Source organism: Manis javanica, chromosome 14, assembly GCF_040802235.1.
Source record: "Manis javanica isolate MJ-LG chromosome 14, MJ_LKY, whole genome shotgun sequence".
NCBI lineage: Eukaryota > Metazoa > Chordata > Mammalia > Pholidota > Manidae > Manis > Manis javanica.
Window position 1 is genome coordinate 29,620,119 of NC_133169.1, and position 26,269 is coordinate 29,646,387.

Here is a 26,269-nt window from a genome sequence, read left to right on the forward strand (position 1 = left end):
ATTGTTGCTTCAACATTAGTACATGAACAGCACTCACTCTTTCTCTAACAAATGTTATCAACCGGTTTAATATGCAGGGTCCCAAAGTTAGGAGCAACACAAGGATGAGTAGGGGCCTAGTCAGAGTGGATATCAGGGTTGTAAACCACAGGGACCTAGTGAACCAAGATTCAAACAGTCCTTGGCCTGCTTCTCGCTCTCTCTTCCTCTGATCTAGCCTTTCTCTAAGTTTTGATATTGAATCTCTTACTATCCCGGAATGATCTTCATAAAAGCAGCATTCTTCTCTTAAAGCTGCACACAGTCCTCCTTCTTTTAGGAACAGCAGATCTAGCCCTCGTCTATTCTGTAAGACTACCTCAGAGAGGGAAGTCAGAGATTCTTCAAGTTTTGTAATGGTTTTTAGGTCTTCATCAATAGCAGTCCTTAGTCTTTCATAATGCTGGTTCCCTTGAACAATAGCGGCTGCCTCCGTTCCCACTCCAGCTGCGACTCCTATCCCTAACAACACGGCTAAGGTCAGCGAGACCGGCTCTCTTTTATATCTATGCCTAGGTTTAAATTCAGTTACGAATGAGAGATCATCATGATACATTAACCTGGGCACCAGCTGAACTATGATACAGAAATCACGGGAGGAGTTGAAGGCAGAAGTAGAGACACATGGGGTCACTCCAGTGTTACAAGCCCACCATCCTTCGGGAGGAGGGATTAAATACCTGTTTTTACCGGGGAAGGCTATGGGTATGGTCTCATTCTTTCTTCTACAGATAGAGACTCTAGCTGCTGCTAGGGAAAAGGGGCGATGACCGCTCTGGCTGCTTCGTGCTGAGAAGGGGGCGCAGTAAAGGGTGCAGCTAGGTCTCTATCACTGGTCAGTTGAGAGGGCCTCAGAAGGCTGGCGCTTATTACTATTTGCAGTTTTGTGGCTTCTAGGTAAGATAAAACAAATTGTGTTATTAGGTTATGTAGCAACATCTGGAGTTGGATTTTTTATTCTGGAAGGAGGCTGCATTATTGAAACAATATTTCTCTCTAAAATCACTCTCATTTTTACTAGACGTAACCAGGTTAAGAAAATAATTAACAGCTGGCTTGATTATTTGCACAGGTGCAGCAAGAAGAGCAATTGATTACACAGGCTCTTTTAAATATGCTTTGCTGGAACTTTTTGTAAGGAATTTCAGATTGAACTTTTAAAGGCCTCGAGGCCAGACAGCCAAGCCAGACTTGCTATCAGGCTTTGCCTGCAGTACCTGTAGATTTGGATGAATTTCTCTCTTCTTGAGGTCTCTGCACCTGCCAGGAAGTGACCTTCTTTACTCACCTGGTAAGGCTGCTGGGAACTCTGTAAGCAAGGTACCAGGTCAGTTCTTCCAAGGGGCTTTGTTGGCTTTATAAAGTCAATCTTAGTTCCTTAAAGTTGTTCACATCTGAGTCTATACACATGTCTCTCAGGTACGACATTCCAGTCAAAGCCCTGGTAGTATAACCAGTGTTCTTAAGTAGTCTTCTCACAAGGAAAGCAGATTCTTATTGAACTCGTGCAAATAAACATACTGCCATGGAATACAAAAACAGTCACTGAAAGTTTTTAAACTCTGGAGGGATCAAGTAGAGAGAAGGATGTTTCAATTCTGCTCATAAAGATAGTCATTTACTAAACTGTTGTCAGTTTAAGAGAACAAGGTTAAAACACTTTACCAGCAACATTTGAAACAAAAAGACACAAAATCATTTTCTTTAGTTTATGTAATCTTATGTAACTAATACCTGTTCTGCTGAAATCTAGTTCTTTACCAGTTTAGGGATAATACTATAAATGACAAAAGACTTACAAATGACAATGGTTAAAGATCTGATGAGAGCTTCCTGTAAAACAGTTGACATAAGGAAATTCTGATATTTCTGTAATACAAAACATTCAGTAACAAAGTTTAGCATCATTTTCTTTGACAGTGCTTTCTTGGTAAATAAATATATATATATCAGATAAATAAGCCAAATTAGTCAAATACTTTCTCTAGTGAGAAAAAATTCTTCTGACATGTTCCAGGGGCCCTCTGGAAAATATCAGAGTTAACTAGAGGTAAAAGCACCTTTTTGCATTTAATTTTTTTTAGAACTATCATTACACATTTATTGTCTATATACTCAGCACAGTAAACGAGATATCTTAAAAAGTGGGGCAGCAGGGAAGACTGCTGCTGTCAATTTTTAAAGACAACATACAGAAAGTCAAACTAATTCTAGGTTACTAAGCATTCTTGAGAGAATGGTAGCAGATGGTAGATTCTTCTGCTTTCATCGGGGGAAAAAAGCTACAATAAGAATTCATATTTAGCTGAAAGAACTGTCTAAACTCAAGGCAGAGTATAATATCACCAGGCATACAAAAGACCTGTTAGAGATACATACAAAGAATGAATATGGCTATAGTCAAATTCAACTTAAAAGTTTAAGCAGAATCTCAAATTTAAATGTCTCTTTCTTTCACACAGATATTCAGATATTGTAGGACCCCAACCTCCCTGAGAAATAAGTTAGCCTAAGAGTGGCCATCTTGAAGCCCAAAAAGCCATTCTGATATATGACTCAGAGGGAACAACTGAAACCAGGTAACTCCTCTGGAAAAACAAGTTAATTAATCATGACTGCTGGCAGCGCTAACCTTTCGGTTAGTTAAGCATAAAAGCCGACCCTACCTTGCTACACCCCCAGGATGTGGCACTAACCCAGAAATCGTAGGTTTGAAAAATTACTGCCTTTGTAGTATTGTTATCTTGCTTTGTAGTATTGTTATCTTGTTATTACAAAATAATCTGTAACCATGGCAATCCTCTAGGGCTGAATGCCTCAGAAAATCCTATATAACCACTTAGTTGTAAGTACTCAGGGTCCTCGTTGAGACCCGCTGCGACGGGCTGACTTGGACCCCAACTAGTTGGCTTCTGAATAAATTCCTCTTGCTTGTTGCATCAAGAAACGTCTTTGGTGAGTGATTTGGGGCAGCGCCTTCCTCAGGGGAATCCAACATTTGGGGGCTCGTCCGGGATCGGGCGTCCACCCCGCTTCACTCCCGAAGTCGCTCTTGGAGGAAGAGGTAAGATTGGTGGCGCCTTGAGTTGTATGTGTTCTGTTTTCTGTTTCAGTGAGACCGGTCAGAGTTCTGAAGGGTACCCGCTGTCTGGCAGCCGTCTCAATCCCGTAAAGGGGCTGTGACTGCGGTCGGTAGACGTACTAGAGCACCGCAGGCTGCAACCCTGGGGGACGCCTCAGGGAGGTTGGGAGGCCAGGGACGCCTGGTAGCCTCCCGTCTGTTTTTCCGGCAAACTGAACCTGATGAGATAGGGTTGATTTTTAGGCGCTGAGAATATCAACCCTCTGATTCCTTTCGGTTTCTGTTCGAGGCTCTGAAAAGAACCAAAAGCGGCCGCTGTGTGTCTAATCTGTGTGTGTCTTTGTTTTTTGTGTCTTTTACGTGTCTAATTATTGTTATACTGACAATGGGACAGACAGTGACGACCCCCCTTAGCCTGACGCTAGATCATTGGACGGAAGTTAGAGAGAGGGCACATAATTTGTCAGTAGAAGTGAAAAAGGGACCATGGCAGACTTTCTGTGCCTCCGAATGGCCCACCTACAATGTTGGGTGGCCCTCGGAGGGGACTTTTGATCTCCCCACCTTATTAGCAGTAAAAGCTGTTGTCTTCCAGGATTCGTCTCAAGGACACCCGGATCAGCAACCCTACATTGTAGTCTGGCAAGAGTTGGTGGAGAACCCACCACCCTGGGTAAAGCCCTGGGTGCTAAAGAAAATGGGCCCTCGAGTTTTAGCTGCCCAGACTCAACCTCAGAAAAAGGAAAAGGAAACTACCAAAGTTTACCCTGATACTCAAGATTCGCTTATAATTGATGATCCCCCTCCCCCTCCTTACCCTCCTGCCCCCAAGGCACCCCTGGTGCCCCCACCCCCAGCACCCTCAGCACCCCCAGCACCCTCAGCACCCCCAGCACCCCCAGCTCCGGCACCCTCAGTCCCTGATGCCGAGGCAGTAGGGCAGGCTCCGGGACCTGCCCAGGGCACCCGGCGCCGCATATCTTTCTTGGACCCACCGCGTATCTTTCCTCTCCAGTCTTATGGAGTTCCCATCCTCGGAGAAGAAGGGGAACCACCTTTCCAACCTCTGCAATATTGGCCCTTCTCCTCTGCTGATTTGTATAATTGGAAAGCTAACCACCCGTCCTTTTCAGAGGAGCCACAGAAACTAACTGGTTTAGTAGAGTCTCTGATGTTTTCCCACCAGCCCACCTGGGATGACTGTCAGCAGCTTTTGCAGGTGCTCTTTACCACGGAAGAGAGAGAGAGGATTCTCCTGGAGGCACGGAAGAATGTGCCTGGAACCGACGGACGGCCTTCGCAACTCCCTCATGACATAGAGAGAGGGTTCCCGTTGACTAGACCCAACTGGGACTTTAATTCTCCAGAAGGTAGGGAGCGACTAACCATCTATCGTCGGGCTCTGGTGGCAGGTCTCCGTGGGGCCGCAAGACGCCCCACCAATTTGGCCAAGGTAAGAGAGGTCAGCCAGGGAGCCACTGAAGCACCTGCAGTATTCTTAGAGCGCCTGATAGAAGCCTTCAGGCGATATACCCCCTTTGATCCCACTTCTGAGGGGCATAGTGCTTCAGTGGCCCTTGCTTTTATCGGGCAATCGGCACCCGACATTAAGAAAAAACTTCAGAGATTGGAGGGCTTACAGGATTTGTTGCTGAGAGATTTAGTGAAAGAAGCAGAGAAAGTTTATCATAAGAGAGAGACTGAAGAAGAGAAAGAGTTAAGGAAAGAGAAGGAGAGGGAAAGTAAAGAAGAAAAGAGAGATAGGAAGCATGAGAGAAATTTAACAAAGATCTTGGCCGCAGTAGTAGAAAGTAAGGGACGACCGCCCTCTAGTGGTAAAACTAGTAAGGCAGGGTCCCTGGGCAACCGACCTCCTTTGGATAAAGATCAGTGTGCGTACTGCAAGGAAAAGGGGCATTGGGTGAAAGAATGCCCAAAGAAACCACCGCGGGGACCTCCAAAGAAAGTGTTGTCTCTGCTAGAAGACGAGGACTAGGGAAGACGGGGCTCGGAGCCCCTCCCCGAGCCTAGGGTAACTCTGAAGGTGGAGGGGCAACCTGTTGAGTTTCTGGTAGATACTGGTGCTCAACATTCAGTACTGACCCAAGCTAGAGGCCCCCTTTCTAGTAAAAAGTCTTGGGTGTTCGGGGCCACGGGTCAGAAACAATATGCATGGACTACCCAAAGAACAGTGGACTTAGGAATGGGACAAGTAAACCACTCATTCCTTGTTATACCGGAATGCCGTACACCCTTGTTAAGAAGAGACATTTTAACTAAAGTCGGGGCCCAAATATCCTTTCAGGCTGAAGATACCCTAGTGACTGATAGAGAGAAGAAACCCTTGGGCCTAAGCATTCTGTCCATAAAGTTAGAAGACGAGTACCGCCTTTTTAAGGAACCAGAACCCTCCCGAGTTAATCAGAGGTGGCTCAACCAGTTTCCAGGGGCCTGGGCAGAGATGGCAGGTATGGGACTTGCTGTAAACCAGCCCCCGGTAGTCATAGAATTGAAAGCCTCAGCCTCACCAGTAACTGTGAGACAATAGCCAATGAGTAAAGAAGCCAGAGATGGAATTAGGCCCCATATCCAGAGGCTCATAGAGCAGGGGATATTAGTAAAATGTAAATCCCCATGGAACACTCCCTTGCTGCCTGTAAAGAAAGCGGGAACAGGAGATTATCGACCAGTGTAAGATTTGAGAGAAGTTAATAAGAGAACACAGGACATTCATCCCACTGTGCCAAATCCTTACAACCTGCTAAGCTCTCTGGCCCCAGAAAACACTTGGTATACAGTCTTAGATTTAAAAGATGCCTTCTTTTGTTTGCGCCTGCACCAGAGTAGCCAACCGCTGTTTGCTTTTGAGTGGAAAGACCCCTCCACAGGAACTACTGGACAATTGACCTGGACTCACTTGCCACAAGGATTCAAGAATTCACCTACCCTCTTCGACGAGGCTTTACACCAGGACTTGGCCTTTTACCGAGCCTCCAACCCACAGGTAACCTTGTTACAATATGTTGATGACTTACTGATAGCCGCTCCTACACAGGAGGTCTGCCAAGCGGCTACTGAAGCCCTTTTGACTGAACTTGCTAGGCTGGGGTATAGAGCATGTGCCAAAAAGGCACAGATCTGCCAACAACAAGTGACTTATTTAGGGTATTCCCTGAGAGAAGGGAAAAGGTGGCTTACTGAAGCCCGGAAGCAGACTGTGACGCAGATCCCGGTCCCTACTACTCCGCGCCAAGTCCGCGAATTTCTGGGAACAGCAGGGTTCTGCAGATTGTGGATACCCGGATATGCCACCTTAGCCGCCCCCCTGTACCCCCTAACCAAAGGGGCAGCCCCGTTTGTTTGGGGACCTGAACAGCAACAGGCCTTTGATGAAATCAAGAAGGCCCTCCTGTCGGCACCCGCTCTGGCCCTGCCTGACGTGACTAAGCCATTCGTCCTTTTTGTAGATGAGCGGAGTGGAGTGGCTCGGGGAGTGTTGACCCAGCAATGGGGACCGTGGAAGAGACCTGTCGCCTATTTGTCAAAAAAATTAGACCCAGTAAGTAGTGGATGGCCTGCCTGTTTGAGAGTAGTGGCGGCAGTGGCCCTCCTAGTTAAAGATTCTGACAAACTGACACTGGGACAGAAACTTACTGTAGTTGCTCCACATGCGTTGGAGAGTGTAATTCGGCAACCACCCGAGAGATGGATGTCGAATGCCAGAATGACTCACTACCAAACCTTACTCCTGAATCGTGATCGAGTAGAGTTTGCCCCCCCTGCCATCCTAAACCCGGCCACTCTGCTCCCCGATTTGGGGAAAGAAGTGCTTCATACCTGCCAGGAAATCTTGGCTGAAGAGACAGGAACCCGCCAGGACTTGCAAGACCAGCCCTTAGGGGGAACGGGACTCCTGACTTGGTACACGGACGGGAGCAGTTACATCATGGATGGTAGGAGAATGGCTGGAGCTGCAGTAGTAGATGATGACCGAGTTGTGTGGGCCAGTGGACTCCCAACGGGCACCTCTGCACAGCGAGCAGAACTCATCGCCCTGACTCAGGCCCTAAGGATGGCAGAAGGTAAGAGACTTAACGTCTACACTGACAGCAGATACGCCTTTGCCACTGCTCATATACACGGGGCTATTTATAGACAGAGAAGGCTGCTAACTTCTGCCGGGAGAGATGTTAAAAACAAACAAGAAATTTTAGATTTGCTAGAAGCCATCCGTAGGCCTAAAGAAGTAGCAATAATGCATTGCCCTGGACACCAGAAAGATGACTCTCCAATAGCTCGAGGAAACCGGAGAGCAGACCAAGCCGCAAAGCAAGCGGCTCAGAGAATGAACATTTTGCCCCTTCAAGTGTGTCCGGAAGCCACTCACATCAAGAGCTTCCAGTACACACCTGAAGATCTCGTTTGTATAAACAAATTAGGGTTCAAAAATTCCTCACCCCAAGAGATATACAAGTCTGAAAAAGGGAAAGTTGTCCTGCCCCGGAAAGAGGCAGAAGAATACTTAAGGCAATTACATCAACTGACACATTTGGGAGCAAAAAACCTAAAGACTTTGGTTCGAGACTCCCCTTATCATGTTATTGGATTAGGAAAATTGGCTGACGAGATTGTAAAAAATTGTGTTCCCTGTCAATTAGTAAACGTGAGCAAAAATCAAGCAATATCCGGAAAAAGACTTCGAGGAGATCGCCCAGGAACTAATTGGGAAGTTGACTTCACTGAAATTAAGTCTGCTAAGTATAGATATAAGTACCTCCTAGTTTTTCTAGACACATTTTCAGGATGGACAGAGGCGTTCCCCACCAAAACTGAGACAGCTCAGACGGTGTCTAAAAAAATCCTTGAAGAAATATTTCCCAGGTTTGGGATCCCAAAGGTAATCGGCTCCGACGACGGCCCTGCTTTTGTTGCCCAGGTAAGTCAGGGATTGGCCAAGATCCTGGGGACAGACTGGAAATTGCATTGTGCATACAGGCCCCAGAGCTCAGGACAGGTAGAAAGGATGAACAGAACTCTAAAAGAGACCTTGACTAAATTGTCCATAGAGACTGGCTTATGTGATTGGTTAGTCCTCCTTCCCTTTGCCCTGTTTAGAGTCAGGAACACTCCCGGCCGCTTTGGACTAACGCCTTTTGAAATAATGTTTGGGGCCCCAGCTCCGCTTCAGTCAGCACATCTTCATATATTCCCTGAGTGTGCAACTAATAAGTTTTTGCTTGAAAGGTTACGAGCCTTGGAGGCTGTGCAGAAAGAGGTGTGGGCCTCCATCAAGGAAGCCTATCGGCCAGAGGATCTCTCGGTGCCTCACCAGTTCCAGGTGGGAGACCCTGTCTACGTGAGAAGGCACCAGACAGGAAACCTCGAGCCACGGTGGAAGGGACCTTTCGTCGTCCTCCTGACTACTCCCACAGCTGTAAAAGTGGACGGCGTCTCTTCCTGGATACACGCTTCACATCTAAAGAAGGCACCCCCGGACCCGGACTGGCGAGTAACTCGGACTGATAACCCCCTTAAGCTTCGCTTGTGTAAAAAGAATTATGCTGTTAGTAATTCTGATGCTCCTGCCACTTCCAACCCACCAGAACCCTAACCCCCATGAACCTAGGTTACTGACATGGCAAATCATTACCCCAGCTTCCCACCAAGTAGTAGTCCAGTTAACAGAACAGCATCCTAGGGGGACTTGGTGGCCTACCCTCACTGTAGACATATGTACTCTCTTCAAACAAGACCCTCGGCACGGAGGTAGAATAGGAAGGCCAGGATGTGGATCTCGGGCTTCTATAAAAAAACTCCAAGATACCTGCTTCTATGTGTGCCCAGCCCCCTCAACCGATCGTGCCAAAGCCTCACAGTGTGGTGGGCAGACAGACTTTTTCTGCAAAAATTGGGACTGTGAACAAACAGGGACATGTCATTGGATAGGCAGAAATGCCGGGAGCTCCCCTCCAAGCCTTATAAGAGTTAAAAGAAACAGTACTCAGACCCAATGTATGACCAGCTCTACTTATAATCTTATTGATATTTCCTTTACTGAAGCCGGAAAAGGGGCAAATTGGGAAAGAGGGCTCATGTGGGGATTAAGACTCTATCAGGAAGGATATGATAATGGAGTTGTATTCACTCTTAGACTCAAAGTAGAAACCCTCCCGGCTATTCCAGTAGGACCAAATGCTGTCTTACCAGATCAACCTCGCCTCCCAACCCCAGCCCCAAAAAGAACCCTAACTATTTCAGCTGTCCCCGTCTTTGCTCCTAGCCCACTGACCTCCTTTTCTAGCAATGGACAGCGCCTCCTCAACCTTGTTGAGGGAGCTTTCAGAGTCCTAAATGCCACCGACCCTAAAACTACAGAGTCCTGTTGGTTATGTTTTTCTTCTAGACCACCTTATTATGAAGGGCTGGGATTGTCAGCTGATTTTAAAAATACAACCAGCCACGAAATTTGTAGTTGGGGCAGTCATAAAAAGCTAACACTAACCGAAGTGTCTGGTATAGGAAAGTGTCTAGGTACGGTTCCCGCCACGCATAAAAGTTTATGTAATGAGACCATCCCCATGATCCCCACAAGAGAAAACAGGTATTTAGTCCCACCACCTGAAGGATGGTGGGCCTGTAATACTGGACTAACTCCATGTGTTTCCACCTCTGTCTTCAATTTCTCCCACGAATTCTGTATAATGGTCCAGTTAGTACCCAGACTAATGTATCATGATGACTTATCATTCGTGGCAGAATTAAAACCTAGACTAAGGTATAAGAGAGAGCCAGTCTCACTCACTCTAGCTGTATTACTAGGAGTAGGAGTCGCTGCTGGAGTAGGAACAGGGGCCGCTGCAATTATACAAGAGAACCAACATTATGAAGGACTAAGAATAGCTATCGATGAAGATTTAAGAACTATAGAACAGTCTATTTCTAAACTTGAAGAGTCCCTAACCTCCCTCTCTGAAGTAATGCTGCAAAACAGACGAGGGTTAGATTTACTATTTCTAAAAGAAGGTGGATTATGTGCAGCTCTAAAAGAAGAGTGTTGCTTCTATGCAGACCATACTGGAGTAGTAAGAGACTCAATGTCTAAACTGAGAGAAAGATTAGATCAGCGAAAGCGAGAACGAGAAGCTGACCAGAGCCTGTTTGAATCCTGGTTTTCTAGATCCCCATGGCTTACAACTCTAATATCCACCTTGGCAGGACCCCTGTTTATTTTTATATTGCTCCTCACCTTAGGTCCCTGCATTTTAAATCGAGTAATAACCTTTATTAGAGAAAGAGTAAGTGCTGTGCAGGTGCTAATGCTGAGACAACAGTACCATACCCTCACACATCAAGAAGAAACCAACATTCCATGATTAGAATGTTCAGAAAAAGAAGTGGGGAATGTAGGACCCCAACCTCCCTGAGAAATAAGTTAGCCTAAGAGTGGCCATCTTGAAGCCCAAAAAGCCATTCTGATATATGACTCAGAGGGAACAACTGAAACCAGGTAACTCCTCTGGAAAAACAAGTTAATTAATCATGACTGCTGGCAGCGCTAACCTTTCGGTTAGTTAAGCATAAAAGCCGACCCTACCTTGCTACACCCCCAGGATGTGGCACTAACCCAGAAATCGTAGGTTTGAAAAATTACTGCCTTTGTAGTATTGTTATCTTGCTTTGTAGTATTGTTATCTTGTTATTACAAAATAATCTGTAACCATGGCAATCCTCTAGGGCTGAATGCCTCAGAAAATCCTATATAACCACTTAGTTGTAAGTACTCAGGGTCCTCGTTGAGACCCGCTGCGACGGGCTGACTTGGACCCCAACTAGTTGGCTTCTGAATAAATTTCTCTTGCTTGTTGCATCAAGAAACGTCTTTGGTGAGTGATTTGGGGCAGCGCCTTCCTCAGGGGAATCCAACAATATGACCAGAAATATGATTTGAGATGAAAGAGATCAGGCATTTTACTTTTTCATTTAGGGACTGAGAAATGATGACCTTTGGCTTACAATCAATAGCTTACAAACAGTGAAAATAATAAGAACATAACTCAGCATAAGTTTCTAAGACCAGATACAAAAAAACAGAGAAAGTGCTTAAGTTTACAGGTCTTCCCTGAAAGCTTCAAGAATGTTTTACTCTTTAATAGTAGATATAAGCTGCTATGCAAATTCTATTAAAAGCTCTAAGATTATTTGCATTAAAAAATATGGAGTCCTCCATGTTTTTTAAAACATACAAACATGTCTACAGCATATAAATTAAACAAGAAGACCTGGTGGTTCTCAAAAAATCTATTACAACTTTTCTCAAAAGTAGTCACACGTTCGTCTATCTAAACCTTTACAGTGAAACCTGTTTTTCTGGGAGAAACATAATCTTGTCCAGATTCTACAGTTTAATTTTTAAGAATAAATTTTGGTTTGTTAACTAAGTGCATTTAATCAGCTGAAAAAAGCTTTGTTACCATTCTGCTTAGGATAAATTAAGAAAACAAATAATCAGTAACAACTTTAATCATTTGTTGGTTAGAGATTTTTCCACTTATAAAAATATATGGAATAAATAATTCAATTTCTCAGGCCATGCAATCATTTTCAATAACAAAATATTTCAAAGGCAAATAAAGGTTATACAGTTAACAAACTTTAGCTTTTAGTCTTTTTAATATTACGATTTCATGGCAACTCACTGAGACTTTAAGCATGAGAAACTGCTTTGATCTTTCAACATTAAGAGCAGACTAACAGTTAAAGAAAACTGTTTAACTGGAAACGAGATTCTAATTTTGCTGTGCACTCAATACTAAGACTTACTCGCTTCAATTTTACATAGCATGACTATACTAACTCTTCCACAAGCCTTCTACAACTTTCTTTTTACATTCATTGTTCTCTCTCTTTAAACAAATAGCTGCACTTCAGAACAAAGTTACTTTCTTTTATCACAAAACACATTCTTTAGCATGCAGAAGAGTTTTCATTTTTTATACTTTTTCTTATTAAAACATACATCTTTTAGCATAGAGAAATCTTTTCTTTATTACTTTAAGTGGTTTTAATTAGAACTTAAAACCATTAGAAACTTTAACTTCTAGTGAACACTGAGAAGCAGGACACTGCAAACTGTCAAACTAACATTTTCTAGACCAACAAACTCACGAACACATTCTACAATTTCTGCAACCATGAGCTTCACAGCACAGTCTCTCAGCAAACACAGAGCACATCTTCTCAACTTAACAAAACTCTAAGGCTTTAAGTTACTACAAAGATTCTCAGGCTGCAGGTAGGCATACACACTGCAACACACAATTAAAAAGGTGTTCACTTGCCACACTTATCCAGCTCACCTACCTGCAACAACTACGCTAGCCTACTCACAAGACCCCCACTGAACACTAGATAAAGCCAAGCTTCTAAGCATTCTATTCTTAAAAGATTTAGCAGATAACATGACTCAAATGACTCTAGGTAAACTCAGGCAGCCGACAACTACCAGGACATGCCCGCCTCAGGCAAACTCAAATTAGCATTAATGCTTAACACTTTTTTATCAGGTTTTCTGGAAGTTTTAGAACACTCAATTTTCACAAGCGCTTGTCTTTAAATCAATTTCATTAATACCATCCGGAGGTAGAAAGATATATTCATTTACATACTTAGGGGGTTGTCTGAGTCTGTCTCATTGCCAGTATAACAATTATTAGGCACATGAAAGACACAAAAAACAGAGACACACACAGATTAGACACACAGCGGCCGCTTTTTGTTTTTTCTCAGATTTTCAAACAGAAACCGAAAGGAATCAGAGGGTTGATATTCCTGGCGCCTGAAAATCAACCCTATCTCATCAGATTCACCTTGCCAGAAAAACAGACGGGAGGCTACCAGGCGTCCCTGGCCTCCCAACCTCCCCGAGGCGTCCCCCAGGGTTGCAGCCTGCGGTGCTCCTAGTACGTCTACCGACCGCAGTCTCGACCCCTTTACGGGATCGGGACAGCTGCCAGACAGTGGGTACCCCTTTTCAGAATTCTGACCGGTCTCACTGAAAAACAGAAGACAGAACACAGACAACTCAAGGCGCCACTAATCTTACCTCTTCCTCCAAGAGCGACTTCGGGAGTGAAGCGGGGTGAGCGCATGATCCCGGACGAGCCCCCAAATGTTGGATTCCCCTGAGGAAGGCGCCGCCCCAAATCACTCACCAAAGACGTTTCTTGATGCAACAAGCAAGAGGAATTTATTCAGAAGCCAACTAGCTGGGGTCCAAGTCAGCCCGTTGCAGCGGGTCTCAACGAGGACCCAGAGCACACAAAGCCAGAAGGTTTTATAGCATTTTCAAAAGGGGTAAAATTTTCCATAATCACAATACAGGGTTGTTTCTATAGGCTCATAAATCTTTTGCTGGCGCCACATCCTGGGGTCTGGTTAGATGAGATCACCTTTGGAATGTCTAGGGTGGTTCTAGCAAGATAAGCTAGGCATGTATGATTAACTGATTTACAGTTGGCTAACTAAAGGTCACTACAATTGACACAGGCTGACTAACTTGTTTTTCAAGATTCTAATGATTTTCCTTCTTCTGGCTTAGGGGGTGGTATTTAGGCCTTAAGATGGCTGTACTTATGCTAACTTTTGATTCTTCAGATCTTACAGAAGCAGAGAAACAGGCTTTGTTGAATGAACATGGTGCATCTCAGGAGCAGCTAAATAAACTAGGAGATTCATATGCTAAATTATTGGGTCATCAAAATCGAAAGCAAAAAATCAAGCACGTTGTAAAACTGAAAGATGAAAATAGCAAACTCAAGTCGGAGGTGTCAAAACTGCGTTCTCGGGTTGCTAAAAAAAAAGCAAAGTGAGACAAAACTTCAAGAGGAATTGAATAAAGTTCTGGGTATGAAACACTTTGATCCTTCAAAGGCTTTTCTTCATGAAAGTAAAGAAAATTTTACTCTCAAAACCCCACTGAAAGAAGGGAAGACAAACTGCTGTTGAGCTCCTATGGAGTTTCAAGAATCATGCAAGTATACATCTGAAAAAAATGTGCTGAAGATGATTTTATTCTTATTTTTATTGTTTTGCTATCATTATTATTACTCTGTGTGTAATGAATATTTTTTAATATTGTATTTAATGTTAACTTCTTATCCTTAAATATGTGAAAAGAAATTCAACATTTCTTACTAGTATGTCTATTGAGATTTTATTTCCTACAGTTAGGACCTCCTCCCTGATGCTCACCTTATCACTTCATTCTATACCGTCTAACTGGCTTTCCAACTTTGCAATTCATCCCATCAAATAAACATTCCTTTAAAATTCACTCACATAAATGTCATTCCCCTATTCTGAAACATAGGATGGTTTTAACATTATAATCCTCAAGGTTTTTAGTTTGATAATGGAGGCCTTTTCCAATCTAAACCTTCTAAACTAGGCTAAAACAACGTGGTTTATTTTAAATTTATTTTAAATTCCAGAAGGATTTACCCAATGAGTTTATGGCTAAGGATATAGTAAAACCTATAGTATCTTCTTGAAGATTGTGTAAAAATTCACTAACATCTAGTTCAGTAGTGCTGTGTGGATGGCAGAGACCCTCACTGTCAATAGCTCCTTAAAAGTCTCCAGGTTTCCCTGCTTCCTAGTTGCCTAGCTCCAAAGTAAATGCTTTACTGCTTCCATCCGGCATTTTAACAAATTCTGCAGTTAATTCTTAGATCTATGCTGAAAAATCTGAGAAACTATGCTCATAACCTCTGTAAAGAATTTGTCTTATAGTGCTTGGCATCTGCCTGACTACTGGTGTTTGGCTAATGTTTGTATAATTCAAAATAAAATCACATTAAGTTATTTACCCAATTATTCAACTTGTATTATATAAAGTTACATTAATGCTTCTTAAAAAAAAAGCCAAGGAACCCAGTGATGAGATTCAGAAAAATGTTGGTGTGTAATTGATATGAATTGTTAGCCAAATTTTATCCAGAGATTTCAATTTTTAGTACTTCTGTTTAATATATCTCCTATAATTATATTGTTTCTTGAAATACCCATCTTACATTTCATTTTAGGACAAAGCTCTCTGGGACCCTAAGGAGGTGTTTAAAAATTCACCTCCTCAGTAAAAACCACTGTGGACCCTTCGCCAGTGTTTAGGTTTCAGAATTCAGTGACAGCTTCCTGTGTGTTTGTCAAACCAGCTTGGGCATTTACCTTGCTTTGCTTTGTATTGTCTCAATGTGCATAATTTTATGCACTATCTAAATTTTACATTATTTGAGGGCAGAAGCAATGTATTTTACATGGTGTGTAATTTTAATAACTTGACAACTAGCGAACAAATAAAATAAAAATTATCTAAATAATTTTTGTGTGAAAGAATGATGTGGCTCTTGCTTAGACAAAGTATTGGTAAGACTAAATATGAAACTGTGCTTACAGCTTCTGAATCATAACGAGTTAAGTGTGAAATTTAAGTTATTTTCCACACTGATTATACTTTTATAAATAAAATGTGTCTATAAAATATAAACAAACCAGAAGAACAAACAAGTAAACCAGAAAAAGACTCAAAAACACACATAACAGATTGCTGGTTACCATGCAGAGTGGGGAGGGCGGGAGAATTAGGTGAAAGGGATAAAGAGACACAAACTACAAACTTCAAATCATACATTGAATTTGTCACAGGTATGACAGTATAGTACAGTGAATATAGCTAATTATATTGTTATATCTTTGGTGACAAACAGTAACTACACTTACAGGGGTGAGTATCACAATACAGTGGTCTAATTATGATGTTGTTCATCTGAGACCAATATAATATTGCACATCAACTGTATTTCAAAAACATATTGAAAAAGAAAGGAAGGACACAACTTGGTTGATAGTGTCTAAATATAAGCCAAAGTAGAGACCAGTATATTCATATTATACTCAATTCACATTCTCCTTAAAACAAATATTTCACCACTTTTATTTCATTTAATGAAAGACAGTTTCTGATGTTATATATGATTGAACTGTTGGCCACACTGACTTTTTAAATTTTGGAATTGCATTTGATGTATTTTAATGGTCCTCATAATCATAATGTTTATGAATATTTCTTAAAAGCACTTCAACTCAAAGCCTAAAAGTCAATACTTTTGTGGATTTACTCTGTCACTTTGAAAACCATACTAATTTTTTTAATATCATATATGTATGATAGAAAACGGATATGTGATAAGAAAATAAAATCTTAAAGTAATTTTCAATGGTTCCCCCATCATATTTATTTTTGTCTACTAGAAATTGCTAATATCTTTCCTCAGATAAAATTAATAGTATGAATAATGGAGTTGTATGTAATGATTTATTTAAACATATGTAATGAAATTATTTTTTACACCTGTTTATCACATAATGAATCTTTATATTTAATTAATTACTGATTGTTTTCATTAAAAACAGCAGAAAGCATTCCAGTGAGCAAACTGTTTTTAAGTTTAGTATTTCATATGTATTTCACTAAACTAATGAGCTCTTGAACGACTTTCTCAGAACTATAGCTCTTACCATTTTGTTAAACTGAAATGTAGTGAGGTACAATATTACATAGGTTTCAGGTGCATGACATTGTGATTCTATGGTTATGTATGTTACTAAATGTCAATAACAGTAACTATAGTAACCACTTGTCACCAAAGTTACTATTATTGACTGTATTCCTTATGGTGTCCTTTCATCCCCATGACTAATTTATTTCATCTTCAGTAATCAGCAGTTCTTTATCTCCTTCTCCCATTTGCCCACACTCACACCTGCCTCTTCCATGCACTACAAAATAGAATCTCTTAGCTCACCTAGGGGATGATTTTATTCATTCTTCAAGCAGGACCAGGTCTGTACTATGCTTGGGAGAAAAATAAAATTTTTTTCATGAAATTTAAGAAAGAAAATCACTATAGTAAACACAAAGTGCTTGGATATCATTATGCAAGCTGGAGTCTAGAGAATGAATTAAAATGATTAAAACAAAAGACATCTACCTATTCAGTTCACAAATTGTGAAATTTTCAGATTTTACAGAGCTGTACAATTTCATTTTTGTACATCTTCATATGTTCATTTTTGAACATTGTAAATTTGTGAAATTTAAAGTTATTTTCGATCACTATAAAATTGATACTTTACAACATTATATATTAAGTTGTATATGAAGTGCTCTTTTTCCTTGAGCCCACTATCCTCACTCTTTTTTAACAAGATTTATGGCAAAAAAGTCAAAACATCCTGTTAAATATATAACCAAGTTCTACATCAGGTTACATAATCAGTATTCATCCTTCAAAACACGATATATTTCCAATAAATGTTTTTCTTTCTTTTTCAAATTTTTAGTCATACTTACGGTCTTGGATTATAATATGCAGAGTTTTTTCATTTGGGAAGAAAAGTTGTATTCATATTAACAATAACTTCCTTTAAAATAAAACAATAAAATCTTAGGAATTTGCATATAATTAGAAAGATAAGAGCGATACTTTTGCTGATAACATATTGAAGAGGGAAAGTTCTATAGCATTTTTTATTAACCCAAGAGACGGATAGCACATATAATAAAGATTCCAAGAAATTCTTACGAAATGCAATAGATCACTTGCTTTGTGAGATTAATTGGTATAAAGTTAAGAATATGAGTATATGAGAAATACAAGCTGAAATCGTTTTTGTTTTTTTTTTTCTTTTGGACAGAAACAGCCAAACATATAATGAGAATTGGAGGAAGGGATGTAGGGCTAAGATTATCTTCCTCTTGGAAATTATCCAGAAATCAAGCTTTCCTATTATTTATGCAATTTACCCTCTTGCTCTATGGTTAAAATGAAATTAAACCACTTATGAAGCTCTTTGTTCTTTATCAGATAGTTACTTTAAGGATCCACTATGTGGAGAAAAGGAATTCAGTTAAGCAAAAATAATCACTGAGAAATCTCAGGTCTTAATATAATTAAAATGTTATAATTTCTTCAGTGTGTCAATATCAAGGAAAATTACATGTAAAATTTCTTTATCAATAGGAGAATATATCTTATTGAGGCTATATAGATAGGGAAGAAGTAAGTAGCCTTCCTTTTTTAACCAAGTGGATTGACAGCTAAGATTTTAAAGCAATCAAAAATGTCCTAGTACGTCCCTGTCTCTATCTGCTTTGGCACATCCTTATTGCCGATTAGCTGTCATGGATCATTCTTGTAGGGAACATACATTCAGATCATTCAGTCAGAAAAATCCATTTGACACAGCAGAATTCTTCATACAGAGAATCTGGATACACACTTAGAGGAGGATTCAAAATTACTAGCAATGAAATTAAACAATTGAAAGCATTATTTACACATACACTCTATAATATTTGAAATTCCAACCCTTCATCATAGCTGTTTAGCATTCAATTTTAACTAATTTATCAAATGTATACATCTTTACACCATATTAACATCTTTACAAATATCAAATCATTTTCACTAAGAAGTCCAGAATTCACATTACATTTTCAATACCTTTTCAGTGTGAGAATACTCATTACCATAAAAACTTTAAACAGTGAGAATTCAAAACGATCTTGCCAAAGAAAAGTAAACATCAAAATGAAGAGAAAATTTCTTACTCATATATAGTATGAATATTGTAACTTATTCTATAGTTGAAATAACGTTCTGTTTCTCTTAGGAAAAATATTATATTAAATACTCTATAGGGAATATTCTTGTCCTCATAAATATAAATTGCTACCAACCTAATAAAGGGCACTTAATAATAAATAACAGGCAGTCACTAATTTTATGTTTACTCAATTTAATATAACCTGATAAAAAGCTAAATTGTAGAAGACTGAAATTTTGTTGTAACAGTTTAGGATAAAAATAAACAAAATGGGTCAATAATTGAATTGCAAGACAAAAGTAAAGAGTAAAATAATATTATGAATATTGTTCTATAATCAGTGAAGTAACTTTCTCAATATATGACTATACTACCCACTTATATAAATTTGCATTTTTCATGCTAAATAACCAAGCTGTAGCACAACCTGTGTGCATACTCACATGTTAATATTGTTAGGACTATCCAAATGAAAAGGTCTTTTTGTTGTTGTTGTAACATTTCAGGCTCAAATTGAGTGCAATTTCAAACTCTTTCAACCTATAATTCCTAAATTGTTTTCTCTCAGAATGGTTTAATGTAAACCTAATGTAGATCTAAGAATTTTAAAAATATACATCTGTAAATTAAAAATGTATGTGCATTCAGTTAGTTCATGTGAAAGATATATAGATGTTCATTATGCCATTCTCATTTCTCTGTAACTGTATCACTTTTCAAGGTAAAATCAAACATGAACATAAAAAACGAAATTGAGAAAAATAAGTCTCATGATCCAGGTCCTTGTTCCTATTCAATCTCATTATTATCCTGAAATTCTTAATTTTACCCTATGTTTCATCTGGTAACGTAGTTTCCTTTTACCCAGGGTAATTCAGCCATATGGGCATCTATGGCAATTTTCATGTTTTTAAACTGCTGATTCATTAGAAGAGTTCTATTCTCTTATTTAAGGATTCACGTGGTTTTTATCTAAAATATAGATTGTAACTTAATCTGCTTTTTATGCTCCCTTCACCTTCCAGGCCTTTCTTTGGTCTGTAGAGGTGGATATCCTGTGATAAAATGATCAGGAAAAGCATGATATTTCCTCCCACATTCTCTCACACCCACTTTTCCTCTGAAAATTCTCTTGATTACTGTATTATTTGGAAATCATGATAACCTTGAATCAAAAAACGCTACCACTCAAAAAGCGTTGATTTGTAGTACCCCTGGAAAGTTAGCTTAACATAACTTACTCCATTTTGCAAGCTTAGCCTGACTAACTCCATATTGTGTAAAACCCTAGTCATAAGCACAATCAGTAAAATCACAATCCTAAGCGAAATAAGAGAAAGGAAGTATCCCATCTCTGGAAAAGCCACAAGCTAGAAATACTGAGAAAAACCACAATAAGTAAATGTCCATTTTGCTAAAACTGTAATTATCCATTTTTTGCTGAATCTGCCCCTTAGAAAGCCCCTAACCATTTTACCTATATCTGCTAACTATTTTTGCTGTATCTACTACTTCCCAAAGTATAAAAGCAAAAAGGGAACTTTGTTCAGGGTCTCAGATTGTGTCCTGGGTTGACGGGCTGCTGAGACCCTGGTTCGAACTAGCAATAAAGACCTGCTCTGTTTTTGCATCTCGCGACTGAGCATGGTGACTGCAACTCCGCACAGGGACTTAATGAAACAGGGCACAACATTAAGCAATTCAGTTATTCTTCCTCTTCCACATGAAAGCAATAGGTGAAATGCCACCTTCACACATTACCAAGCACTTAGGCCCCTGCTTTCCCTTCAGCACTCTAGGCACGTGACTCTCACTCGCAGGCATCAGGCGTGCAGGGCAGCTCCACCCGACCCAAGCCCACTCTCTGCAGTGCCAACCACGCACATTCAGCGGGCGGCTGCCAGTCCCCGCACCAGGATCCAGGTGCCTGGGAAGAGGAAAGGGAATCGTCTTGCCAGTGGGTTTCAGCCCCAGGCAAGTTCGCTATGTATTCAATGGGACCAAAGAAAATGACGGCAAACATTGTGCGGGGTGAAAGGGTTTGTTTCCCAGCGTTTCTCCCAGTGGCAGGCTGAACACTGGCCCCCCATCTCCACCCAGAGCACTGCGCAGAGGTCTCTCTCTACAGCACAATAATAGCTCATTGCCTGCAGGCTGGAGGCCAAAGCCTAGCAACAGGCCAGTTATGTCATCAGGTGGTTTAAGTTCAGTGAGGATCATGGCCATAGGAGCCCCAACTTCCCCACAAAATGTAAGCTGTTGAGCCCCTTGGAAGAATGTTTTGCAAAAGCAGTTTCAAAAATTTCCATTTACTCTATACTTGAAAAGGTTGAATGATCTGGGCCCACTCAGGTGGCAGGGGTCCTGGACATGTGGTTCTTATTTGAGAGAGATCCTTGAACAACAAACAATGTCAAAAATTGCATATATTGAGGCGGAGCCAACATGGCGGCGTGAGTAGGACAGTGGGAATCTCCTCCCAAAAACATATATATTTTTGAAAATATAAGAAATACAACTAATCCTAAAAGAGAGACCAGAAGACACAGGACAACAGCCAGACTACATCCACACCTGCGAGAGCCCAGCGTCTGGTGAAAGGGGTAAGATACAAGCCCCGGCCTGGCGGGACCCAAGCACCCCTACCCCTAGCTCCCAGCAGGAGGAGAGGAGTTGGAGCAGGGAGGAAGAGAGAGCCCAGGACTGCTAAACACCCAGTCCGAGCCACCCGCACCAGAGCGCAGACACAGTGGATGTGTGGAGGGCTGGAAAATAGGGAAACAGGGCAGCAAGACCTCTGAGCGGGTTCTGAAGCTGATGTCCCTGTGACAAAGAAAAGTGAGTACTTCTTGAAAGTCTTAAAGGGACAGGGATGCAACAGCGGGACGGAAACAACACAGGTCACAGTCCTGCAGCATGAAATTACAGGGAAAACTGAGAGCACTAACACCCTGGGCAACAGCTCTGAGACCCCTCATGGAGGTAAATAGCCAAACAGCCCCCCATCAATTAACCCTCCGGGGCATGGCGAAAACAGAGAGACAACCTAAGGCTGGCCACCCCCTCAGAAAGGGAGCTTCCTCCACACCAGCCGGGCAAGACACACCCATTCTACATGCAATTACCCAACACAAGCCACTAGGGGTCGCAGTTGTCCCAGTAAAGAAAGGCCAATAGCAAGTGGAAAGTTTGGCCCCACCAGCTGACAGTCAATAGCACCTATCAACATGAAAAGGCAAAAAAATATGATCCAGACAAAACTAACCCAGACAGCTTTGGCATCTGCTACATCGTCCCCTGAGAAGGAACCTGGGGAGATAGATTTAACCAGTCTTCCTGAAAAAGAATTCAAAACAAAAGTCATAACCATCCTGATGGACTTGCAGAGAAATATGCAAGAACTAAGGAAGGAGAATACAGAAATAAAACAAGCTCTGGAAGGACTTCAAAACAGAATGGACAAGATGTAAGAGACCATTAATGGACTAGAAAAAAAAAACAGGAATGCAGAGAAGCTGATGCAGAGAGATATAAAAGGATCTCCAGGAATGAAAGGATTCTAAGAGAGATGAGTGACCAACTGAAACAGAACAATATCCACATTATAGGGGTGCCAGAAGAAGAAGAGACAGAAAAAGGGACAGAAAGTGTCTTTGAAGAAATAATTGCTGAAAACTTCCCCAAACTAGGGGAGGAAATGGTCTCTCAAACCACAGAAATACACAGACTCCCATGACAAAGGATCCAAGGAGGACAACAGCAAGACACATAATAATTAAAATGGCAAAGATCAAAGACAAGGACAAAGTATTAAAGGCAGCCAGAGAGAAAAAAAGGGTTACCTACAAAGGAAAACCCATCAGGCTATCATCAGACTTCTCAACAGAAACCCTACAGGCCAGAAGAGAATGGCATGATATACTTAATACAATGAAGCAGAAGGGCCTCAAAACAAGACTGCTGTATCCAGCATGATTATCATTTAAGTATGAAGGAGGGATTGAACAATTCCCAGACAAGCAAAAGTTGAGGGAATTTGCCTCCCACAAAACACCTCTACAGGGTATCTTAGAGGGACTGCTCTAGATGGGAGCACTCCTAAAAAAAGCACAGAAAAAAACACCCAACATATGAAGAAGGGAGGAGGAGGAATAAAAAGGCAGAGAAATAAAGAATCATCAGACCATGTTTATAATAGCTCAACAAGCGAGTTAAGTTAGACATTAAGATGGTAAAGAAGCTAACCCTGAACCTTTGGTAAACACAAACTTAAAGCCAGCAACAGCAATAAGTACATACCTTTCAATAATCACCCTAAATGTAGATGGACTGAATGCACCAATCAAAAGACACACAGTAATAGAATGGATAAAATAGCAAGATCCATCCATATGCTGCTGACAGGAGACTCACCTCAAACCCAAAGACATGCACAGACTTAAAGTCAACGGATGGAAAAAGATATTTCATGCAAACAACAGAGAGCAAAAAGCAGGTGTTGCAATTCTAGTATCAGACAAAACAGAGTTCAAAATAAAGAAAGTAACAATAGATAAAGAAGAACATTACATAATGATAAAGGGCTCAGTCCAAGAAGAGGATATAACCATTATAAATATATATGCACCCAATACAGGAGCACCAACATATCTGAAACAAATACTAACAGAACTAAAGGAGAAAATAGAATGCAGTGCATTCATTCTGGGAGACTTCCTACACACCACTCACTCCAAAGGACAGATCCACCAGACAGAAAATAAGTCAGGACACGGAGGCACTGAACAACACACTAGAACAGATGGACCTAATAGACATCTACAGAACTCTACATCCAAAAGCAACAGGATACACATTCTTCTCAAGTGCACATGGAATATTCTACAGAATAGACCACATACTAGGCCACAAAAAGAGCCTCAGTAAAATCAAAAGATTGAAATCCTTCCAACCAATTTTTCAGACCACAAAGGCATAAAACTAGAAATAAACTGTACAAAGAAAGCAAAAAGGCTCACAAACACATGGAGGCTTAATGACACGTTCCTAAATAATCAATGGATCAATGATCAAATCAAAATGGAGATCCAGCAATATATGGAAACAAACGATAATAACAACACCAAGTCCCAACTACTGTGGGATACAGCAAAAGCAGTCTTAAGAGGAAAGTATATAGCAATCCAGGCATATTTGAAGAAGGAATAACAATCCCAAATGAATGGTCAAATGTCACAATTATCGAAATTGGAAAAAGAAGAACAAATGAGGCCTAAGGTCAGCAGAAGGAGGGACATAATAAAGATCAGAGAAGAAATAAATAAAATTGAGAAGAATAAAACAATAGAAAAAATCGAAGAAACCAAAAGCTGGGTCCTCGAGGAAAATAAACAAAATAGATAAGCCTCTAGCCAGATTTATTAAGAGAAAAAGTCAACACAAATCAACAGAATCAGAAATGAGAAAGGAGAAATCACGACGGACCCCACAGAAATAGAAGGAATTATTAGAGAGTACTATGAAAACCTATATGCTAACAAGCTGGGAAACCTAGGAGATATGTACAATTTCCTAGAAAAATACAACCTTCCAAGACTGACCCACAAAGAACAGAAAATTTAATAGACCAATTACCAGCAACGAAATAGAAGCAGTAATCAAAAAACTACCAAAGACAAAAACACCTGAGCCAGATGGATTCACCTAGGAATTTTATCAGACATACAGGGAAGACATTATACACATTCTCCTTAAAGTTTTACAACAAATAGAAGAGGAGGGGATACTCCTAAACTCATTCTATGAAGCCAACATCACCCTAATATCAAAACCAGGAAAAGACCCCATCAAAAAAGAAAACTACAGACGAATATCCCTCATGAACCCAGATGCAAAAATACTCAACAAAATATTAGCAAACAGAATTCAAAAATACATCAAAAGGATCGTACACCATGACCAAGTGGGATTCATCCCAGGGATGCAAGGATGGTACAACATTCGAAAGTCCATCAACATCATCCACCACAAAACAAAAAGGACAAAAAACACATGATCATCTCCATAAATGCTGAAAAAGCATTCAACAAAATTCAACATCCATTCATCATAAAGGCTCTCAGCAAAATGGGTATAAAGGGCAAGTACATCTACATAACAAAGGCCATATACAATAAACCCACAGCCAACATCATAGTTAACAGTGAGGAGCTGAAAGCTCTTCGTCTGAGATCAGGAACAAGAAAGTGATGCCCACTCTCCCCACTGTTATTCAACATAGTACTGGACAAACAAAGAAATACAAGGAATCCAGATTGGTAAAGAAGAAGTTAAACTGTCACTATTTGCAGATGACATGATACTGCACATAAAAAACCCTAAAGACTCCACCAAAAAACTACTAGAACTGATATCAGAATACAGCAAAGTTGGAGGGTACAAAATTAACACACAGAAATCTGTGGCTTTCCTATACACTAACAATGAACCAACAGAAAGAGAAATCAGAAAAACAACACCATTCACAATTGCATCAAAAAGAATAAAATACATAGGAATAAACGCAACCGAAGAAGTGAAAGACTTATACTCTGAAAACTACAAGTCACTATTAAGAGGAATTAATTGGGACACTAACAAATGGAAACTCATCCCATGCTCGTGGCTAGGAAGAACTAATATCGTCAAAATGGCCATCCAGCCCAAAGCAATATACAGATCTGATGCAATCCCTATGAAACTACCAGCAACATTCTTCAATGACCTGGAACAAATAATTCAAAAATTCATATTGAAACACCAGAGACCCCGAATAGCCAAAGCAATCCTGAGAAAGAAGAATCAAGTAGAGGGATCTCGCTCCCTGACTTCAAGCTCTTCTACAAATCCACAGTAATCAAGACAATTTGGTACTGGCCCAAGAAGAGAGCCACAGACCAGTGGAACAGAATAGAGGCACCAGACATTCACCCAAACATATATGGCCAATTAATATTTGATAAAAGAGCCATGGACATACAATGGGGAAAATTAGAGTCTCTTCAACAGATGGTGCTGGCAAAACTGGACAGCTACATGTAAGAGAATGAAACTGGATCACTGTCTAACCCCATACACAAAAGTAAACTCCAAATGGATCAAAGACCTGAATGTAAGTCCTGAAACCATTAAACTCTTGGGAAAAAAACATAGGCAAAAACCTCTTAGACATAAACATGAGTGACCTCTTCTTGAACATATCTCCCTGGGCAAGGAAAACAACAACAAAAATGAACAAGTGGGGCTATATTAAGCTGAAAAGCTTCCGTACAGCAAAAGACACCATCAATAGAACAAAAAGGAACCTTACAGTATTGGAGAATACATTTGAAAATGACAGATCCGATAAAGGCTTGACGTCCAGAATATATAAAGAGCTCACACGCCTCAACAAACAAAAAGCAAATAACCCAATAAAAAAATGGGCAGAGGAACTGAACAGAC